This window comes from Coccinella septempunctata, chromosome 4 (assembly GCF_907165205.1).
Source record: "Coccinella septempunctata chromosome 4, icCocSept1.1, whole genome shotgun sequence".
NCBI classification, from domain to species: Eukaryota; Metazoa; Arthropoda; class Insecta; order Coleoptera; family Coccinellidae; genus Coccinella; species Coccinella septempunctata.
In genome coordinates this window covers 7,903,784-7,928,445 of record NC_058192.1, presented here as the reverse complement: position 1 = coordinate 7,928,445, position 24,662 = coordinate 7,903,784, and the positions used below count along the sequence as shown (strand labels likewise).

The 24,662-nt window shown below is 38.6% G+C and overlaps 3 non-coding genes across 3 annotated transcripts; all 3 read left to right on the top strand.

Annotated features, from left to right (window-relative positions):
* Positions 1 to 6,637: 6,637 nt before the first annotated feature.
* On the top strand, positions 6,638 to 6,710 carry Trnar-ucu. The gene has a single exon. It is a non-coding gene; the product is annotated as a tRNA-Arg (tRNA).
* Positions 6,711 to 8,388: 1,678 nt separating this feature from the next.
* Positions 8,389 to 8,461, top strand: Trnar-ucu. The gene has a single exon. It is a non-coding gene; the product is annotated as a tRNA-Arg (tRNA).
* A 2,009-nt stretch (positions 8,462 to 10,470) lies between these two features.
* Positions 10,471 to 10,543, top strand: Trnar-ucu. Its single transcript has one exon. It is a non-coding gene; the product is annotated as a tRNA-Arg (tRNA).
* Positions 10,544 to 24,662: the final 14,119 nt, after the last annotated feature.

The following is a 24,662-nucleotide window of genomic DNA, read 5'->3' as shown; positions in this document are numbered from 1 at the left end:
GGAAACTATATCAACGATGATTTCCTTTGGATGATACGGGCTATTATAATCTGAACATTGATCTGACCGAAATATATCTACAAGAGAAGGAGAAATAAAAATACGAATCTAGACTGGACTGGACATTATACCCATATGAAAAATACTCGAGGGATGAATCTAAATTATGCACATACACACACAACCTGCAATGAGATTTTCCCCACGCCATGTACTCATTAAAATTAACGTCGATTGTAAAACTCTCCAGTTATAAATCCTCCTACCTAAATTATATTTGTTCCGAAACTTGTTTTTATGTCACTGCCATTCCGGCTTGAACTTGGCTCGTTCATATTTTATGGCGTTCCTTCATTCGAAATTGTTTGGCCTTTATATGAGTCCGTTTTTCTCGCAGGCAGAACTAACGCTAGAAGAAGTCAGAATCAGGAAATAAATTCATTCTATCTTCAATTTCTTGAGTGAAAGTTTGGTCTCCGTCGTTTTCTATGAGTAATTTGGAAGTTATCGTGGAAGAACCACTAGCTCAGAGCTTCAAATTGAAGGAGTAATTCAAAAGATCATGTAAGGAGCACTTTTTCAGTAAATTCAGCAGAACTGTTTTTGAAGGATTTCTACACTATTTCAACAATGACATAAGCTTCTCGATTTTCCTCCAGTTTCATTGTTTCACCTTCATTTTCCACCCCCACAACCCCATCTCATGTTCAGCTTCCATTTCCGACAGTGTCGCTTGATAATTTCGTTCATTTCATGCGATAGCTGGCAATTTAATATCTGGGGAATGGCAAACGGCATGCCATCTTCTTAAGTAAATTCATTTCATCTGAGCAGTCACTTGAACTTTAATAATTTCACAGATGCTGCCGCGGAGCGTTCGACTGGAGGCGAAATCTTAATAATTTCCTGTGTCGGAGTTATGATGAGTAGAGCGAGAAGGTGGATCATAGCGGTGAAAATCACGAGAGTCTGTTCAAATCCAAAACTTTTGTTGCTTCCGGCGGATTTTGAAAGATGCCAGCTAACCTCGGCGTTATTCTCCCTTTATCTTTGATTGTCTCTTGTGACTTCTTCACCTCAATAAGACGATGCGTGATCCTCCAATTTCCAACCTATTCACATGTTCGAATCTATCTTTTGGAATTTATCTGCCTGGCATTCCAGAGGTTTTAGTTTCAACATCTCATGATAATTTCAGTGAAAATGGAGCGTTCGAAATCCCAGAGAAGGCGAAACATCGAAGAATGGTCGATCTCCTGGTCCAGGCAACATCCCTGCTGAACTGTTGAAGTATGGCACCCAGAACCTGATACGTCGATTGACTTTTTTATTTAATCAATGCTGCCAGCAGAATAAATTACCTGAAGAATGGAAGGTGTCTCACGTAGTCTCCATCTTCAAAAAAGGCAACCGTGATGATCCCGGTTGTTACAGGGGCTTGAGTATAAATAGTACGATGTCTCGACTGTTTGGTAAAATTCTCCAAAAAAAGTTGAAAGATAGCATCGGCCATAAAATTTCAGAAGATCAGAGCGGCTTCACACCCGGAAAATCTTGTATAGACAACCTCTTCATTCTCCAACAATTGATGGAAAAAAAGATCATGGTAGATCAAGAAATTCATCTAGCATTTATAGATCTGGAGAAGGCGTACGACTCCATACCTCGGAAAAAAATCTGGGAAGCTCTCGAAACTATGGAAGTCGACGTGGGATTGGTAAAGCTCATCAAGGAACTGTACAGGGATAATCAATCGTATGTGAAAATCGGACATAGACTCTCGTACCCTATTAAAACCACAAAAGGTTTAAGGCAGGGATGCAGTTTGTCTCCCCTACTTTTCAATGCCTATGTCGAAGTAGCACTTAGAGAGTGGAAAATAAGATGCGAGGGGATGGGAGTGCCGATTGGGAATGGAACTCTCTTCTCCCTTAGCTTTGCTGATGACCAGGTTGTGATAGCCCAAGACTCCTATGATCTGGAGTTTATGATCAAGAGACTGTATGACGAATACAAGAGATGGGGACTGCAAGTTAGTCTGAAGAAAACAGAATACCTGGTCATCAACTCCAGTGCTCGCTTTGAGGTACTCATCAATAATGATGTACAAATCCAACAAGTTAACAAGTTCAAGTACCTCGGAGCTACAATCAATAAAGACGGCATTGGTGTGGAGGAGATAAGAACAAGAATTCAAAACAGCAAGAAGGTAATTGGATGTCTCAATAGTCTTTGGTGGGATCGGCACATATCTTCCAAAACCAAAAAACGACTTGGCCTTACACTGGTGGAATCGGTGCTGTGTTATGGCTCAGAGCTGTGGACACTCAACGCAGACTCTAGAAGGAAGATTCAGGCAGTGGAGATGGACTACCTCAGAAGGAGTGCCGGAATATCAAGAATGGAACGAAGGACAAATGCCGAAATAAGACAAATCATGAAGGCAGAGGAGACGGTACTGCAGCGTATAGAAAAGAGAAGTCTTAAATGGTTCGGACATGTCCTTCGTATGCAAGAGGATAGGTTACCGAAACAAATTTTTCAGTGGACTCCTGCTGGCAGAAGGAAACGGGGAAGACCAAGGAAATCCTGGAACGTTACGATCAGGGAGGCAATGGAGGCCCGGGATTTGAATACTGAGGACGTTCTGAACAGAGAAGTGTGGAGGAGGGTGACGGGAAGGCGGCAATAAGCTGTATTTGGTTACACACTATATGTACTATTATATTGTAACTTTATCCCGTAATATATATATATATATAGGTCGGTTTCGGGATCATTGTCCCTCATCACTGCAGTGAAGCGTTAAATCTTTCAACCGGAGAATGGAGTCTTAAACGAAATCGGACTGACATTTTGAGAAATTAATTCAATTCTCTTCACGATGGACTACCTCTTCTGCTAATACTGGACTAAAACCTCACTTGCAGTTGCTTATGAACGCAGAATCTATTGAATTCTGACTGACCGTAGGCTTGTGGGAAGAAACAGGGTCGTATATTGAACTGGATGATTCAGTGACTCTGAATTGAGGCCCATGCATGAAATAACTACAGATCGAATAATATCCTCTGCTGTCGGCATCATGTTTTCGCCAGCAAACGTGTGAACTCCCCCGTGTTTGCACATCTCAGCTGGAACAGATGGAAATCTGTCAGAGATGGATCCATCTCCGCGTATGCCCGGGCTTACAAGCCTAGAAGTCTTGCAATATGAGGTGCAGAGGTCTTTGTAATGCAAATCCGGAGATGTCCACGAGACAGGCTAGTTTCTAATCAAGTCAAATGAGGGTCCCATGAATATTTACAAGCTAATTCGATATTGCCTGGAGATAATCACGGTATCCTGAGATCGTTCGAGCACAGATCATGGACCGACGTGGCCTAATCTATCGGCGATTATTCCGCCCATTCGGCCTTAATATCGCGCCAGGGACTCCCACGGTGACATTTCGGAATTAAAAATGTATTTCCTGCTGGGAACGATCCATGGGACAAATTGGTTCCTGCTGCGGTGGCTGTACGTCAGCCGGAATACACGGCGACAATTTGGTTCGGACGATTTTGCGCGATTCATGAAGCTCTGGAATTTTATCATGTCACTCTATCGGGAAGTGTGCTTGGAAATTAACATCTTTTGTTACGTATTTTTTTTCCTGATGCTCAGAAGATCCATCTATAGGTTACTATTTTTCAGGGCTCGATTGTTGAGCTAAAATATGTAAAATTTTACTCCTGCACACAAATCTCATGTTGCCATGCAAGAAATTCGTGATTTAGGGTTTGAATTACTAGAACACACCCCTAAAAAAAGTGTGAAGGTTGTAAATTCTCTTCCAACGAGGAGGTAATAAAAGCTGTGGAGGTCTGGTTTGCAGAGCAAGAAGAAACATTTTTTGAAAGATCTAGAGACGTTACAGGTTCGATGTAATAAATGTAATGTAAATGTAATAAATCAAGAGGATAAAACGTTGAGTAATAAAATATTTTGTCCTTGAAATTTTGTTCGGTTCTATAGTAGGCCAAGAATTTTTCAATATATCCTCACCAGAAACTGAAAATGTTTCTATTATTTCAAATTCCTGGGAATTTTCACGATATTAGCCATTTCGAATTCTCATCCTCAGACCTACTAGATCCAAGATAATCCTTTCCCCATCCATTTCCCTATGTCTCATTTCCTGCCTACATGGACCTCCCAAATGGAAGGGAAACATGACGAATCGATACGAATATTTTTCCCGAGGAAGGCCCTGAAACAAAGGAAACGGAAAAACTGCGTAGATTGAAACGTAGAGAGAAAAATGACCGCTGGCCGGACCCTATCTCTCCCCCCCCCCCTCCAAGGCGGAAACTTATCAAACTTTGATGTTCTTCCTCCAGATAATACCGCTTCGGGCACATCCACGGACTCAACTTTCTTGATAAAAGTGCAAATAACAGAAACAAAAGTTTGTTCGAGAACCGTCGGCAAACACCTGGATATGGAAGTTCCTGCTACTCTCGTTTTATTTTCACGATGCTCACATTTCTTCATCACTCTGGCCGGCCATCTTTCCATCCCGTGAATTGGAGTGATAATCAACTTCCGGAAGTTTTTGGAAACTGCAAATGAAATCTCTCCTCCTTTCTCTATAATGGAAAACTATTTTTGTAGAGCTGGGACAGTGTTTACTCTATCGATGAGATGCAACTCCCGTAGACTTTTTTTAGGTGTCTACATACTTTTCACTAGTTTTCACCTGTCTGAAATGTCAACAATGGCACGACTGCTTTAGAGCGAGAACATAGTAGATAAATTTACAAAATAAAGATTCTATCTGGTGGAGAATATACAGGATTTAAAGAGGTTCCTTCTGTGACAGACACCTTGAAATCAAGGTTCAATATTGGGTGGAGGCTCTACATTTATGTTTGCCCTTTGCTCCCTACCCAATCGCGAATGCCTGAAGGATCTATTTGTCCTCAAATTGAACCTATGTAACCTAGACTGAATTATTGGACAAGAAACTATATTACTAGGTTGTAATTTTGATTTTCTTCTCATTGACTTCGAAACTGAAGGACGGAAGTGAAAATTTGTAGATTTATCAGGTTTCTGGGCCTCTGTGAAAAGAATACAACAATTTTCTCAGATCGAGTCAGTGAAGGACAGAAGGAAAAATGCCATATTTTGGATATTTTGTGTCGGTCTAGTATCTTTCGCATGGGATTGGAAAAAGCTATTTTATCAATGAATTCTATTTTTGAATGTACAAAATTGAAACCATTTTCCCATGTAAAAAAATCGCAAACAGTCACATCAAAACAAATCATTGAAAAATTAAAAATTTATATTCACTAAATATTAAATATTTCGGTCAAATTATTGTATAATGACTATTTTGAAGGTGAACGTCGATACTGGGGGTCCCATACTGATTATTCATCAAACACAAAGTGTATAGGATATTTATTCTATAACTTACGAGCATATCGATGAACATCGCTATATTTTCATCATGTCCTTCCAACTATTCACTCAAGATACGTGTTAATCCATCATCATTGGCAGATGTTAATGGACAACGAGGGGAATGGAGCAGAAAACTGTTACAAGTGTACAGTACATCACACTTTCCCAAAGGCAGTAAAAGGTTTATTGTATAAGGTATAAGTAGTCTTCTATACAGAAAAGGATGTATTTTGAATCCTCGAAGAATTTCAGATAAAGTTTAACACAAGAAATAACTACTGTCGAATAACCTTTAACAAGTGTTAATGGTTATAATCACAGACCAAATATGCTCACGGTGTCAGTGACAATAATGAATGAAGGACTAGCAATGTCTCCATCTTTGCTTACTCCAATCCTGTATAAAATTTCCCATAGATTCCGAATTAAAAAGGATTTGAAAATTCATTCTTGAGGAACTTATAACTGTGAAACTTTTATTACGAGCCTAAATAACAACACATCTTGAAAAATTTCCACCGGTTCGATATTTTTCTGAACCGTGGAAATCTCTAAAATTAAAGGCGATATTTCCTCCGAATTTCTCTTACGATCCGGGCAGGAATAAAACCCAGTCCATCCTCGTTCCCTAGATTGCCCCGGCTCACATTACGTTTATTCCAAAAGATAATATTTGAATAGAAAACCGTTCTATTCCGAGGTAACTGCGTTTCCAATATCGTGTACACATTCAAATCAATAACGTGTAAGTTATTTATGAGAGCATTAATTTCGAATCTAGACTGCCGAGATCGTAAATATCATTCTTCGCCTTTCGAATATTTATATGCACAAAGCAATATCGGTTTAATGTTTTTTCCTCGAAATAATCTATAGCTATAGCTTTGCGTTCGATTCCGGATTCGATTATTGGGTGGAACATTGAGGTTTTTGGGAGACGCCATTATTGTGGGTCTAAATCGCGATGTTGCAGTGGGAATGGCAGGCCTAGAAAACTCGATTCAGCTTTCTACCAAATATCGTTTGTCCCAATGGATAACCAGAAAATTGTATAGTAGGGAGTAAATTTTAATAAAATGATTGTCTTCAGTGGTAAATAAACGAATATCTAGTCGATTCGTATTATATTCACCATGGGAGATCAATAGGGACCGAGTTTCATGAGACACCCTGTATATATAACGTCCCTGTGGCGCAGCGGATAGCGCGTTGGACTTCTAATCCAAAGGTCGTGGGTTCGATCCCCGCCAGGGATGCAGCCAAAAGTTTTTGATGCCTCAGAATGGCTGTGTTTTACCACTACTCATAAAAGACCTGACCCAGGTGTAAATCTAGGGGTGGAATTCAGGTATAGATAAAGGTATTTCGAGACAAATCGAAAATAATTGAAAAATTCAAGGAAAGTGGTATTTTTTTTTGTTAATTTTTTCCTGATTATAAATAATATATACACTGCCACTGGATCAAAAAGATAACAGTTTGATTTTGTAGGTAGATTTTTGTCGTACAATGAGTTATATCAATAATAAAAGGTCCGGTACTTTCACCTTTGAATAAATTTTATTCAGTGTCAATAACTATCTGTCAAATAATTTCCTATCTGAAGGATACCTTATTTCGGTGCTTTCAGATGAAATTGTTTGACGAATAACAATTCTATGAAAACACGGTATACTACTTTTCACTGATTAATGTAAAATAAGAAACTGCATTGTAGAAATTGTCATAATTCCAGATGGAAAGCAAATATTTCGTGAAAATCACAGAAAGAATAACCATACATCCAGAATCTAAAAAATTCAGCCAATAATGACGTACCGCCATTCGATCTATGACCAATAAAATCATATTAACGAGTTTCAATCACAGATTTATTCGATGATTATCACTATCTGAAAGTGAAAAGACTGTATTTTCGCGTGTTTAGTGCACAGATAAATAGAAATGTTTTATAATATATAATCATTCTTCATTAGTGTAAAAAATTTGTGGAGAATTTTGTGAAATTTCATTACGTAGTGACTTGAAGTGAAACTTGAATGGAACAGAAGATCTGCTGGACATATTCTAGGTAAATCGCCAAATCCCGAGTAATTCCGAACAATACAAAACTTTCCTCGACAATCTCGATCATTCAGAAATTCTCCAAACGCCAAATATTTCCCCATCCACTATTATTTCAAATTGAAACCGGAGGAAGAACGCGTTCCGGGGAATTGAATTAAGAGACATTCCCTAATTTCCATAAAGAACGAAAGTTATTAAATTGAAAAACTTATCAAAGTCGTTTGCATATCGATTCGTTTTTCAAAGGCAGACGGCACGGGGTAGAGGGAGACAAGTGTAGCCTCTTTGTGAATTGTACTTCAGCAATCCAGGACTTCTCGGAATTAAAATATTTACATCTCATCTCTCTTGATTACATTTCCAATTCTGAAATTAATTTTCCCAGAGTAAAATGGAAAATCACAAGCAATCTCGAGACTCGGAAAAACGAAATTATCTTACGGTCCCGTTCACTTTTCACTTTGTCTAGAGGAATATAAATACTCAATCATTCATGGGATCAGGGACGCATTTGGGGAAATTACTCAATTCGGAAGATACAGGATGTTTCTTTGTGATTTACCCTTCGTAACGTTGCTTCATCGAAACATTTCGTTGAGGGAATTTGGATAAACCATATTTTGTTCTTTAGAATGTATATGTGATAGGTATAAAAGAAACTGATATAATGGGATGAATTCTTTATTATTTCACTACGCAGTGGTAATTACACAAAATAAAAAATAAGACACCATTCAGTTTAAAATTTTTTTCATTGCTGCATATATGTAGAGCTACGTTTTGAGATGTTTCCTCACTAGATTCTTCTGATCATGCCATCTTAAACTTAATAGTGTATAGTGTACAGTCTGTTCATCAAATAGTACCGTCCCTGTGGCGCAGCGGATAGCGCGTTGGACTTCTAATCCAAAGGTCGTGGGTTCGATCCCCACCAGGGATGCAACAAAAATTTTGATGCTCTAAGCAGAGTATACTCGTTGAGTAGTTGTTTATGAATGCTCAATGGTCCAACCTACCACATCAAAATCGTATCGAGAAAATCTAGGGGAGAAAAAAATGGCTGCCAATTTGTTCATACTATGTGATAATTGCAGAAGAATGATGATTTTTTTAACTTCCATTTTATACTTATATTTTATAACAAATATTTTTCATCAAGCACTAAATTTACATGATTTTGAAAGGGCAGATTATAGAAGACAAAAAATATAACACGATACAACAGCAAAAAATAATAGTAACAATACATAATAATGTAGACTTCCTCATGCATAATATCTATACAGTCTTCGACTTATACATACAGGGCGAGTCTTTATTTTTACTGTAGATTCTTGAGGTCAAAAGAAACATATTTTTCTCTTGCCATTTTTTTTAGAATGGGCTCGGTTCAAAAGATACAGGCTTTATAACCATCATGTACCATAAAAATAACAGATGTGAAGTGTCACAGATTTAGCTAGTTATTCTGAAGTTAATTCTATTCTTCCAGGGGTGGCACAGCTCATTATGAAAACTTAAAACGGCTATATCTTTTTATTAGGGCCGAATCGGAAAAAATGGTATAGGAAAAAAGAGTTTCTTTTAACCTCAATAATCTACTGTTGAAATGTTCGTAGGAATCAAAAATTCACCTTGTCAATTCAGTATAGATTTATAGATTCTTGAGGTCAGATAAAACGATGAAGCCGAGACAAAAAGATATAGCCACCTCTGGAAAAACAAAATTTCCTTCAGAATAACATCAATGACACTACATATCTGTGGACCTTTTGAACAGAGTTGCATTCAGCGAAAGTAATCAAATATTCGAATTTCACAGACATTTTTCATTTCTTCATTTGTGAAATTTTAGTTAAAATATATCGCTATGATGAATCAGTTTATGTTAGGTATTATTTCCTGACAAACCATCATGGATCGATTATAGTTCCTGAAGTTATTGATTCAGACCATGTCTTCGTCAGATTGCCAGCTAATATCTAGATTTATGGTCGCATTTCCTCCTGACAAACGGTAACTTTCTGCTGACATATCTGCTCCCAGCGAAATCTAACAATTCCCACATAACGCGAAACGCTCGTCAACAACTATCAATATTACCATTCATTCCAAAATGGTAGATATTTCAAATTCGACCATTATATGGAATAGGCCAATTAATCTTATTGAACGTCAGGACTGCTATAACAACAGCCATAAACTACAGGAATATGTCATTGACAACATGAAACGGGAATGCCCTTAATGACATATTCTATGTTCAATTCGCGTATGTTATTACAGGCTGAGCCGGGAGATTAAGCAATAACTAGAAAGGGATCATTAGAGGGGAACTGACCGCTGGTCAGCTCGAATTCCGCAGAAATAATGGGTTTTTCCCCCGGAAACCTACTTCACGTGTCATATCTTTCGTTTCTTTCTTACTTATTGCCGGGCAGTTCGAAACAGACTTTGGTTGTTGTTGTGAAGAGTGTTTCCGAGTTTCAGGAAAGAGCAATATTAATCCCAGGCTCTGCCTCTTGCAGTTTCGCACAGATGTTGTAAATATCGTATATTATTCATACCCTTGGAAATGTCACTTCAATGTTCATGGCTTTAGGTACTAGGGGATGACTAACTTTAATTTGTGCCAATCCTGGGTATTGTTATACTACGTCATTATGCAAAAAACGCCATGAATTTGAAAATAATGAAGAAGAGTTTGAGGAAATATCACGACTTGATGCCATATTAAAACTGTAGTGGTTTATATTCATGACCAAACTGATATATTTGAAAGCAGGCTGCTTCCACCTGATTTAATGAAATTTTTCAAAAAATTCGTGGAATTGTTTATATCAATAATCTATTATTCACCTTCCGAAATAAAATATCGATTTGAATCTTCTTTAAGATACTCTCATACTGATATAAGCCGAGTTTTATGAGACACACTGTACATGTAACGTCCCTGTGGCGCAGCGGATAGCGCGTTGGACTTCTAATCCAAAGGTCGTGGGTTCGATCCCCGCCAGGGATGCAGACGACTTTTTTATCGCCTAAGCATGAAAAGCTGTAGGTTTGTATGATTCTTGAAAGTCATCAGAAATTCATACAAGGGAAGAATCTAGTTCTGAAATGAAATAGGTCTTTCAAATAATTGTAAGAGAAACGATGATCAGCAGTCACAATATTGTTTCTGAAAATTGCTCAGGACTTTTTTTACTCACATTTTTGACACATATCATAGATTGGAGAAAATGTATGGGTCTTGATTTTTTCATTGCCCAGAGAATCTAAATTTTTATCACAAAAAGTTAGATTGGAGACCTAAAAATTTTTTGTGTAGATATTGAATAATTTATGTCATAAATGCTCTCTCAAAATATATCAGGCAGATTATGTTTCAACTTTCAACAGCGACAAAATATACTGGATAATTTCAACACAACATAGCTATAGATGGAAAAATTATCTTATATTGACACCTTGTATCATGCTGATTCGTTTTTCGATCATGCACCTCTTCATTTTTCTCGCTCCTCACTAAACACAATAGAATAGCATAAATTTGTGTCAATAAATTTCATGAATATCTTCTTGGGAGATATTCCTTCACTGGTTCAAAAACGCGTCTTATTGCTTCATTGACTGGATCATCTGCATACCAAGACGTCATCGTCTTCATTGATCTCAACACTGACCCCTAAAGTTCGGGACTACCCTTTGCAAACCCTTAATTTACTCTTTGAATTCTTCAAGTTCAGGCCAAGATAATTTACTTTGAAAATCCCACTCTGCAAGCTCGCACAATTTGAAAAGAAATGAACGAGTTCAGGATCGAGAAAAAACTCTTTCAATGGAAACGCATTTTTTCAAAATTATATTTGTGCCTTTCGTTCGCTTTCGTCGTTTCACAATCCTTGGAATGTCTTCGGCTCTCAAATCAAAGTGATATAGAAGAAAATTCATATTGAATTTCCAAGGTGAGTTTTGACATTATTCAGGCGTTTTTTTCGTGTTTCGTGCATTTTATTTATGGTTTCATCCATAGACTACTAATTTATTCATTATTAGACTATGGTTTCATCACAGAACACTTAGTAGTTGAGGCTCTGTGATGAAACCATAGTCCAATAGTAAATAAATTATTAGTCTGTGGATGAAACCATAAATGTAACCACGAAACAAGAAAAAAACGCCTGAATAATGTCAAAGCCTTGAAAATTCAATATAAATGTTCCCTTATATCACTTGGATTTGAGAGCCGGGGACATTCCAAGGATTGTAAAATGATGAAAGCAACCGAAAGGCACAAATATAATTTTGAAAAAATGCGTTTCCATTGAAAGAGTTTTTTCTATGATTTACAACTTTGGCAAACGTTTCTGAACTCGTCCATTGAAATGGAACATTTCTTTTGTGCCAACCTGACACCTTTCTAGTAACAAAAACTTATGAAAATTATTCAATGACTGACTGCTTTTAAAAAGTGAAGTGGTGAGTACCACAGAAAGACAGCTTTTCTTCTGAAGAAATTTTTCCTGAGAAATTGTCGTCTGAAATCCCGAATTCCATTGTTGCCGTATGTAAGAAGCATCGAATATTATATACGCAAAATCAAAGAGCAAATAAAGACTGGGGAAATGGCGGTCCATGCAGCTCCATGCCCTCGCTCCGGTCGTAGCTTAATGGCCGGATCCCGGAAATTGTGAGCACATATATCTCGCGCCAGATTTATGAAAGTGCTTTTCTTCCGAACGCCAGGCCGGGGGCGAGGAAGAGGAAGAAATATATACAATAGCGGGGGCCCGGAGCCCCACCTGCCTCCCTGAACGCGCCCTAGGAAGTGGAGTGGAGAATGGCAGATGGTCAGTGAAATAACGTTATTTATTATTCCAGAAAATACAGTTTTCGTTCATGGAAAATGGAAACCTTCGTCGGGCAGTTGGGGCTCGAGGTCATTTTTCCTCAAGAGACGTTTATTGCGTGTCACTTGGAGAATGGCCATTGTTGTTTCGTTTAGCTGGACGTCTACTTCTGGACGTGACGTCGATTGGAATAAGATATGTGAAAGTGAAAACTTAAACTTCGCATTTATGCTCAGTAGGAATGAAATATATTAATTGTTGGACGATATTCTGCTCTGACTGTCATGGAATGAGCGCAGAAACGCCAACCCGTTGGAGAAATCAACAGGAATGCATTTTCTCGCCCTTCATACCCTGTAAAAGGTACACTTATGGACCTACCCCTACTGCTTCAGCTACTGACCTTCACCCTGATGATAGCGTTAGTGGTACGCCACTAGCTTGAGATTTATCTCTAGAGATAAGTATTTCCGATAGTGCTTGGCCTTATATACATCAGCTTATGCCTTCTTTTGGGTACCATTTCACCATTACTCTTCTTGTAATAAATCTGAGAATTTCATCCATCTCGGCAAAACCGTTCGGTCTTAACGAATTTTTAACTGAACCCAGCTTATTCAGGATTTTTCGAAGGTCAGCTTGTGAGAGGTTTATCTCTCGATAAAAGTGACCGTAGATAGAAATGTGATACATATTCTGAAAGAGCAACTCTTCTTGTAATAAATCTGAGAATTTCATCCATCTAGGTGCAACCGTTCGGTCTTGACGAATTTTTAACTGAACCCAGCTTTTTCAGGATTTTTCGAAGGTAAGCTTTCGAGAGGTTTATCTCTCAATAAAATTAACCGTAGATAAAAATGTGATACCTACTCTGAAAGAGCAACTCTTCTTGTAATAAATCTGAGAATTTCATCCATCTAGGTGCAACCGTTCGGTCTTGACGAATTTTTAACTGAACCCAGCTTTTTCAGGATTTTTCGAAGGTAAGCTTTCGAGAGGTTTATCTCTCAATAAAATTAACCGTAGATAAAAATGTGATACCTACTCTGAAAGAGCAACTCTTCTTGTTATAAATCTGAGAATTTCATCCATCTAGGTGGAACCGTTCGGTCTTGACGAATTTTTAACTGAACCCAGCTTTTTCAGGATTTTTCGAAGGTAAGCTTTCGAGAGGTTTATCTCTCAATAAAATTAACCGTAGATAAAAATGTGATACCTATTCTGAAAGAGCAACTCTTCTTGTAATAAATCTGAGAATTTCATCCATCTCGGTACAACCGTTCGGTCTTGACAAATTTTTAACTGAACCCAGCTTTTTCAGGATTTTTCGAAGGTCAGCTTGCGAGAGGTTCACCCTCAATAAAAGTAACATTAGATAAAAATGTGATACATATTCTGAAAAAGCAACCCTTGTTATAATAAATCTGAGAATTTCATCCATCTACTTGAAACCGTTCGGTCTTGACGAATTTTTAACTGAACCTAGCTTTTTCAGGATTTTTCGAAGGTCAGCTTGCGAGAGGTTTATCTCTCGATAAAAGTAACCGTAGATAGAAATGTGATACATATTCTGAAAGAGCAACTCTTCTTGTAATAAATCTAAAAATTTCATTCATCTACTTGAAACCGTTCGGTCTTGACGAATTTTTAACTGAACCCAGCTTTTTCAGGATTTTTCGAAGGTCAGATTGCGAGAGGTTAATCTCTCGAAAAAAGTAACCGTAGATAGAAATGTGATACATATTCTGAAAGAGCAACTCTTCATGTAATAAATCTAAAAATTTCATTCATCTACTTGAAACCGTTCGGTCTTGACGAATTTTTAACTGAACCCAGTTTTTTCAAGATTTTTGGAAGGTCAGCTTGCGAGAGCTTTATCTTTCGATAAAAGTAACCGTAGATAGAAATGTGATACATATTCCAAAAGACCAACTCTTTTTGTAATGAATCTGAGAATTTCATCCATCTAGGTGCAACCGTTCGGTCTTGACGAATTTTTAACTGAACCCATCTTTTTCAAGATTTTTCGAAGGTCAGCTTTCGAGTCATTTATCCTTCAATAAAAGTAACCGTAGATGGAAATGTGATACATATTCTTAAAGAGAAACTCTTCTTGTAATAAATCTGAGAATTTAATCCATCTCGGCGCAACCGTTCGGTCTTGACGAATTTTTAACTGAACCCATCTTTCTCAGGATTTTTAATTCTTGAGAAACATCGTCGGAATGACTTGCCGGTTACGTCCGAGAATTCTGCCACCTAAAGATCCGAAAGCACATTCCACCCACACCCTAATGCCATAATTACATCACGTGCCCCATCCCGAAAAATATATACGCTTATTGGATGAGTCCATTCTCCTCGGACAGCGGGAAGTCTGCCTCTTGTCCATCTTAAAACTTTTATCAGAAGCCCCAGAAATCCCTGAAAGTTGGTCCTTAGTTCGTTTCGCCGGAGGTTTCTGGAGTGAAGAAAACGTCCAAAGGTAAATAAAGGAACGGCTCCAGGGGGAGGGACGGTGGGGATGCGAGATTTGAGCCAAGAATCTGCGGACACATATCGCCGGCTGTCTTGAATAATCCAATCCAGACTGCACACATAGCTGAGAAATACGAGAATGCCGAATGGCAAGTTTTGGTCGCGATTCTTATTTTTCGTCCGCCATACCGAGAAATGCGATTGTCCGAGTTTTTCCGGAACAACGTTAATAGATTCCTGCTGCATGAAGTTATCCGCGACAGTTTGGGAATTAGAGATAGGGAATGAGAAAAGTTTTGGGTTCTCAGCGGAAAATTCATGCATTGAGATATTCGAGAAGGTCCGGGGAATGACATTTCCTATGACCAAAATTTTTTTTTTTCGTTTTGAAACTATGTAGATATGTGGATTTGGTACGAACGATGCGATAAGGCTTTTTTTCGTACTGCGCTTGACGATTAACGTGGAAATCGAAAATATCATGTAATTATTCATTACTGGGGCTGTGGAGAGGCAGGTAGGTGGTGAAGGGCCCTTTGAGTTCCTTAGGGTCTGTAATTTTCAGTTGATATCATGATTTGGACATGGGCTTTTTCGAGGAAGAAAAACGTCACAGGCTAAGGAAGTGACCTGACACGTCCTGTAGCTCTACCTCTAGGTCTTCGGGTATTCCTTACCCGACAACAATCTACTAACGTATTTTCACACTTCTGTGCATACTTGTAGCTAGAGAACACGCCTACTCATTTTTTGTGGGAACAAACGATATGATACAAAAACCAGCCTGGTAAGTATACGAGGATGTATTGATATCTAGTTAGACTAGACCAGTTCCATGCATAAAAAAATATTGCGTTATCATAGCAACGAACAATTACTCCTTAGAAGTGACAGTGTGAAGTTTGAGGTCAAAAAAGTAAACCAGAGTTACGCAATAAATTAAAAGAAAGAAGATGTCCACCGAAATTGTGAAAAGGTATTTAAAAGGGTTAAGAGGTAAGCAGATTTACGAAGATATGCTTAATACCCTTGTTGATCAATGTCCTTGGTATGCGACCGTGAAAAATTGGCCTGCAAGCTTCAAAAGAGATGAATTTTCAATTGAAGATGATGACCGATCGGGAAAGCCAGTTTCTGTTTCAGTCCCCGAAAATATCGCTGCAGTTCATGACATGATTTTATCAGATCGACGAATTGGGCTAAAACAGATATCTGAAGCACTCAATATTTCATAAGCACGCGTTCATCATATAGTTCTCGTCAATTTGGACATGAGAAAAATTGCTGCAAAATGGATCCCCAAATGTTTGAATGTTGTCCAAAAGCGCGCAAGGATAGAAGCACCGCGTTCGATCTGTGCTCGATTTGAAAACGATGTAGACCTCTTAAACCGAATTGTCACTATGGATGAGACTTGGGTACATTTCTACAATCCAGAAACAAAGCAACAATCGATAGAATCACGACACTCTGGTTTTCCAAGACCTAAGAAGTTTCGTGTCCAAAAATCTGCTGGAAAAGTTCTTGCTTCAGTTTTTTGGGAGTGCCATGGAGTAATCATGATTGATTTTTTGGATAAGGGTAGAACAATAACCGGAGATTACTATTCGACATTACTGACCACTCTACGGGAAAAAATTAAAGAAAAAAGACGCGGAAAGCTATCCAAAGGTGTTTTGTTTTCGCAGGACAACGCCCCTGCACACAAATCTCATGTTGCCATGCAAGAAATTCGTCATTTATGGTTTGAATTACTAAAACACCCCCCTTATTCACCAGATTTGTTAAATTAACCAGGTTTCACTAGTAGATATTTGGGAATTTAAAATTTTTTGCTACCTCTTTTTACTAATTCAGTTGTGCAACGTTTCGTCCAGCAGGAGCGTCCATTGGTCAGTATATGGAAACTGAGGGTCCTCTGCCCCCAGCGGCCGGAACCGAACACGAAGGATGTGGCGGCGGCGTCTTTTTTGGCGTCCGTCCAATGAAGACGCCTCCGCTTATTACATCCATAAATCCATCATATTCATAGCTCGCGGGGTCAGACGTCTCCTGATTGGCCCACGTGACGCAATGCGGACTCCTTCACTCCTCCCCGTAGCCGGTGGCGGTTCTCCTCACCAGGCCGACTTCTCTATATTAATATCGAATTTTTGCGCCCCCGACTTCTCTCCCGCGAAATGCGCACGTCGGGGGTGAGCTGGACACGAAATGGACCCGCGGATGCTGGGAGGGGAGGATTTCGATGGATAGCGGAAGAATTTCCGAGATATTGGAAGGGGCAAGTAGGTGGGCAGCATAAATATTTGGATTTTCCTGCTGGATGGTATGCAAGGGGTAGGTGGCTGCGCTCTCTTTTGCTCTCTGGAAGCGGACGAGATCATGATTGAGCTGTTGCCGAACTGTTCCTCTTCTTCGTCGTTTTGGGGAGGCATATACAGGGTCAGTCTTTGACTCATTCAAATATTTCAACAGTAGATCCTGGAGGTCAAAAGAAACACGTTTTTTCTATGCTATTTTTTCCGAATAAGCCCTGATAAAAAGAAATATGCCATTTTAAGTTTTCATAATGAACTGTGCCACCCCTAAGAAACTACACATCTGTGGATCTTCCAACTATACGAGGATATATTGAAAAATTCGTAGCCTACTGTAGAACCAAACATAATTTCAATGTCAAAATATTTTATTACTCAACATATTCTCCTCTTAATTGGATAAATTTGTTACAGCGAACCTGCAACGTCTCTAGACAAAAAAAAATGTTTCTTCTTGCTCTGCAAACCAGACCTCCACAGCTTTTATTACTTCCTCGTTGGAAGAAAATTTACGACCTTTTAAACTTTTTTTCAGTTGAGAAAAGAGATGATAGTTGGATGGAGCCAAATCTGGTGAAAAATCGACAAGATCCTCGAATCAAAGGGACACCCTTAAATTTTGAAAATGGGCGACGAAAATTGCCCTCATTAATTGAACATGCCTCAAACTATCAAACGCCATATCAACCATTGATACTGGATTCGATAGTTTCTTTCGGTCCTGACATGATAAAACTATTGTAACTCTATGATACATGATTCTATTCAGTTGAAGGAACATAATCCAATTAGAGAGCTTTACACAGGGTGTTTTCAAAGGTGAGGCTTTTTTGACAGAAGGTAGAACTCATCAAAATAAGTCGTTTAACCAAAAATTGTCTGTATAAAATATCCAAGATGGCTGAGATCCAACCCCTAGAAGTTCGACAAAATTTCATTGAATTTCAAGTACGGGACTGTGGAAGGTGACTCCGGCATCGCAAAAACAAAACAAAACATAATCATATGGCTGATGGACAATGAATGGTTCAGTACCAAGTTCATCGGATTAGATGTATCAGGTCACTTTTGAGAGAATCATACTTGTTGTATCGTGCAATTTAGGATAAAAAAAATTGTAGAAAATCAGGGCAGTTTCTTGAAAGTGTTTATGTTGAAAAAGTGCTATGATGTTCCCCATTTTATCCCATTTTTACGACGATTATTGGTATGTTCGAACAAGAAGATTGTGCTGCCCATCGTGAATAATTTAGACGAATTTTATTGATGATATTTTGAAGTATTATTCTATGTTTTACCCTTGTGTCCTAAGTATCTTTTGTCAGTTGGTATGGAAATGAGCCATTTCATAAAATCTTGTAAGTTACTAAAAAATAATGAGAACAATTCGGCAACCCTAAGTTTCCATTTTCATTACCTAGTAAATGTCGAACGAGCCAATATCCTAAACGAAACCACATGGTCGAATCAGGAGATAAATTTTTCGAATTGTCTCACGTTTGAAAAAAGTTTACCTATACTTATTTCAACATTTAGAAAAAATATCAACAAACTTGCGTAATTTTTGAATGAGGAAACCACTCACAAAACTTGTGAATCGCACCCTTTGAGAAAAAAAGTCGAGAAGAACTATTCAATCAAATGTTAGATCTTAGTATCGGATGACCCAACGATTGTTCATCCCCCAATAAACAACGTTCTTCAGTTCCCGTTCAATTATTCTCGAATTCCTTCTGCTACCCCCAAAAAACCTGTTCGGTGTACTCTTTAAGTGATGCCACAAAATCAATTACTATTTTAATTCATTTTCCCCCTACAATCAGAACTGAACACCTCCACCGCCTCCGCCGGAGGGGAGAGAGATGGAACGGTCCATCTACAGAACGGTGGGGGGGATAGACATGACACAAAGCCTTAGAGGTCCGGCTCTCCTCGCAGCATCTGAAAGATTTCAATTTAGCACGCTGATGGAGCCCGGCTAGCTGCTGGACATGAAGTCCGCTGCCCCCCACCCCCACGTAACCCTCGCAACTTGAAAATCAATAACATCTTTGAGCAAACACTTGGCAATGCACACACGCATCGGTTTCCCAGGGGCAGCAGGCCTTCGGACAGAGCTGGACTTTTACGATGTGGGGGTTCTGGGAAAGTTTTCCTTCTCGAAGAAGACAAAATTCGATTCGGTGAAGAAATTCAGCCATTATGGGATATCATATTCTCGGTGAGAAGGCGCTGACAACAAATAAAATTGTCGGTAATAGTCAGAGACTAACCCAAAGGTCTCTGATGAAACTGTTACACTCCAAACTACTCTGTGGTGGGGTTCATGGCATTATTTCTTCTGAAATGAGAAAAAAGGGCAGTGTAAGCGTGATAGTGACCGCTTTAAAGACATGTTTCTTGATTTATACGGCTAGAACTTGAGCACATTGACATCACCCATCAGATAAAGACGTAGCTATTTGACGTTCAGCTGATTTCCTGAAGCAAAAGCAGATTCGATGAGCATTCAACTCAGAACAAATCGAATTCAAAAGAAGACCACGAAATCTTATAGAAAAAGCAAAGCACTGTCTTGAAGCATAGAATATCAATATTCTTCTTGTGTACTTAGCCTTTCTACAATCTTATATTCGAATTGCAAGGTTTGATTGTATGAAACGTTCCTATGTTAGATTAAGGCAGAATGAGACCCTATGTCTTATATGAGAATCTACAGGAGCTGTCAAAAAATATTGCAAAGTCCTCAAAGACTGTGTTTCGTGAAGATCTGGACAGCATTTTTATTGGGTATGCACCTTTTTTTAAATGGAACACCCTATGTTTAATTCGACTGCTCCACATGAGTCAGGGATATTGACTAAAATTGCAAAAAATATAGTTAAGATAAGATTTTTGTGATGAAAATTCATATTAATATGATTTCAAGTTGCAAATTAATTTTAGCCTGTAGGTCTGCAGCGTGGTTAAGAAAGAAAGAAGAGGTTAAGAAAAATCGAGTAAAATAAAGAAATTTTATTCCTAGAGAATTCAAGCATTTTAAGACTATCCATACAATGTATGGACTCCACGGGCATCAATAACAGCTTGACATCTTCTTTGCATACCTACTACACACAAGGTTGTTGAACATTTCTTGAGGAATTTGGTTCCATAAACGCTGCAGAAGCTCTCTCAGATCATTTAATGATTCTGGGGTAGGTTGATGATTATCTAATCTTCTTTGGAGCATATCCCATGCATGTTCTATGCAATGCAAATCTGGTGAATGCAGAGGTATTGGTAAATGTGAAATACCAAGCTCCTCGCGCGCATTCTCAACTATGGCTGCACGGTGCGGTCTAGCGTTATTGTCTAGAAATTGAAAAGTTTCACCAATAGCATCGTGAAAATTTGGCACAACATTGTCAATGACATGCTCCCTATAGTGTAAGGCGTTCATATTCCCAGGACAAATGTGTAGATCTGTGCACCCGTTGAAACATATCCCGGCCCATACCATAACACTACCCCCTCGGAATGGATGGACTTCTTGGACATAGCGACGATTACGGGGTATGCGTGGGATTGTCCATACCCTTATTCTTCGAGAATCTGAAAATCGTCCATATCTGGATTCATCAGTGAAAAGGACACTACGCCATTGATCGTTCCAATTGATATGTTGCCTTGCCCATTCCAGTCTTTGACGCTTATGGTCACGTGTTAATGGAACTCCTCTTAATGGACGTCTAGACCTAGATTCACCTCTCTCAAACGTCGTCTGATGGTTTCGATGGAAACTTGGATCCCATCTGCATTTTGAAGAGTATTCCGTAGCATTCTACACGTAGATGTAAGGTTTCTTCTCGCCGAAACGGTGATGAAACGAACCTGAGCAGGTGTTGTTTTTCGTCGCTCACCAAGCCTTGGTCTTTCCACCACGGAACCTGTCTCCCTGAACCTATTCCAAAGTCGAGATATCACACTTTGGAACCTGAGTTAGACCACCCTGTAGCATTCCGATAACCCTATTAGCCTCAGCGTTTGTCAATTTACGTCTTGGCATTTTCAAAAAACTCGTTGCAAATCGAAGCCGTTGATAAACTGACTCCATTTCAAAATAAGAACATTCATAAAGCATTTGCAAAGAACCAAACTTCAGAAAAAAGGCGACCAGATTGACGAAATGTCTCATACTGATTTTTATTGGATCGATTCAAGTTGTTATTGGGTTTTAAATGATTTTACAGCGATTTTCTCGAAGATTACATACTTTCAAAAACGATTGAATACGATAAACTAACTGTTGTGGAGCAGTTTATATAGTTCTATGACTCTTGGATTGCCCGTTTCGGATTTATTGGTAATCTTCAGCAAAAAAAGTCGAAAAATAGCACATAATGTCGGCTTCAAGATAGCTGCTATTTCAAGTTTGGTTTTTTTCTAATTTATTACAAAACAGCGAAAGTGTCGTAGCCATGGTGATGCATATGATAAATCTAGATTTCTTCGAGGATCTGGGTCGAATTACAGTCATTACGACCCTGCTGGTGTCCGAAACTATCTTCCGAATCTCCTGTTGCATTAAAAAGAATGAGAAATGCAATATCAACATCGCATCCCAGTCCATCTCGGACAATTCCTTTGACCGACGGACGTCGCATCTAAAGCGCTCCATTTTTCTTTGGCTTTGTGCATTCCTGAGGGACGGTCGGCGCACGGTCGGGATGTTAAGTGCTTTTGACAACGTTTACTTACGTTTATTACGATTTCCAACTGGAGAAGAACCGTAGAAAAATCTACTAGAATTCTTCAATTTCCCGGCGAGTTATTTAACAACATTGGGATTTAGCGTTTTTCTTCACGTCCACATTCGACTTGTTCAAAGTTCAATGGTCCTCGAACGTGAGGCAGGAACTCATTAGAACTTCACGATTCTGACTGAAGTTTAGTCGGTCCGTCGAATTTTCTACCCAGCACGCAGAAATAGAAAATTCACCTTCAGTATAGTCATTCGGGGCAACTGTGCGCACTATTGCTTTTCAAGACATACCCTGTTTCAAATGTTGAAGCTAGGAAAATTGAAACATATTCATAAGATAGAGAACTTTCTAATCTATAAAAAAACATCAAAAAGCAAACAAACAAAAAGGTTTTTTTCCGCAAAAAAAATTTAATAGTGAAAGTCGGAGTGCGTTCACATGCCCCGTATTGCGGGTAAGTGTGCGCACCCTCACGGGGTAAGTGAACGCAGTGCTTAGTGAACCACACAATCAAAACAAATTACAAAATAATGTCATCAAAATGTTACAATATTAGAGAAATGCTGTTTATTGTCAATAGAGAAGCGCCTTTTTACAAGCACTGCATTATTGTTCGTGCCACCATTCCTAGTGAACACAACACTTGATACATTCCCCTGTTGGTGGCTCTTCCCATTTTTCTGAACAAATAGGACAGTATTGATCGAATCTTAACCAAGAAAATCAACAATGTCATAATTTATTCCTCACTGAACTAATGCCCATATAATGAATCTATGCGCACACTTACCCGCGCACACTTTCCCAAGTAAGCCAAAATTTGAATTGATGTTCTTATAGAGTTGAGCAGCTAGGAGAACCTAAAATTTTTTATTATATCTATATATAGATTAATATGCACATGATCGAATAAAATATTGTTTAACTCTGTTGGACTCGGAACTTCGACGTGGCAGAATTTGCAGAGATGCTAAGAATAAACAAGAAAACTAGTGAATTTGATTGATTTCAAATAAAAAGTTAACGAAACGTCGCACGGCGCACTCCTATGAAAAACTAATTTGGCGATTCTGCGCCCTTGCTTCACCCAAATGAACCCCTTATATGAATTCTAATGTCCACAAGAATTTTATGTGACTTGACACTTGAAGAAGAACAACTCTGTAGCACCTTTGTAGTATTTTACTCGATTTTCAGAGCGGATTCTATAGAGCTGTCCTCAGTAAAAGGAGCCTGAATGGATTTAAAAGATTTGATGGTTTTTTCGAATCTATACCAAATACGCGCGTGAGATGCTTGAGTTTTTTTCTCCATCCTCAGTCAATGAAAAAAATATAGGTTCGTATTTCCCAGTGAAAAAATCAAAAAATGCCTGTAGAAAGTTTCTATCGTTTTCAGATATATTTGAAAATAAAGATGTTATGGTACATTTTCGAATTTGACAAAATATCAAAATTTGGTTGCATCTTCAAGACTACTGGACCAAAAATCCTTGTCTTTTCAACATTTTCAACTATCTATCATGAAAGTACCAGAAATAGAACAGAAAATCAAGAACACTGTAATACACCTTGTATAAATGCCTTCAAAGCACTGTCAATGAAAACACTCATATCATAAACTAATATTGGACGGCCATATGTTTCAAAAAATTCTGAAAACACGTTAATGTCTCGGAAATCACAAGCCAAACATAAGTTGTGAAAAAGAAGAAAGAAGTAGAAAATTTTGCAAAACGGTTTCTCTTATTCGCCATACGACTAGAGGCACAAATTTTATGGGTGGTCTCCCATGCATATAAATCAAAACCAAAGACTAAGCAAATGCTTCATCATAGCTGTCGCCATTCGAATATTCTCGGAATATCTTGTTCGAGTTCATTATCCTCTCCTTGTCTAATTTACGCGTACAACCACAAAATATGAACTCTTATTACAAACAGATGCAACATTCCATCATTTATTTTATTATCTCAGCATCTTCATCGTTTATTTTCATGCCGCATCGCGTATTTTTAGTAGACCCCAAACAATTTAAAAACCAAAAAACACACCACCAAGTCCGGAGCAAGAGGTCGTCTAAAAATACTTCGCGCATCAAGGTCGACGTCTATTTCAACAGCGACGCCTGCCGTCGTTCTATATGGCGTCGATTTATGAAATTCCGGCATGTCCCACCAATCATAACGGCTTTATGAAATATTATAAGGGGGTTCTCATTGGTGGAAGGGTCTTCTCATAAGCCAATGGCATGGAAATATGAAATAATATAGAGAAACGACGTCGAATGGGGAGATAAGGAAGCGTCGGTTTGTCGGCGCAGCAATCAATATACACGTGCGTTTGATATATAAGGGGGCAATGCTGCCAATTCGAACCATTTTTCTCGAGAAAATATTCCATCAATTTGAATTTAACAATCTGGACTGTGGGTGTTTTCATTTCAATATCAGATGAAGAGCTAATGGTCAAAAAACGCCACAAACCGAAAAAAAATGTAATTTGCGTGTCCACATCATTTGGCGATGGGTACGCCATCTTTCGACAGGTAGGCGAATGTGCTACCTAGGCCATGAGGGCTATCTATAGATCCCTTTCGAATAAGTATGACCTCAACGATAGACAAAACCTCTTTTGTGCTGACAGGACCCCTAATTGCACCCTATTTTGCTGCTGCCTCTTATTCATCCTTCTGTCTTTATTTGAAGGATCTATCCTACATATTAACACCTATCAGTAATATCGGTA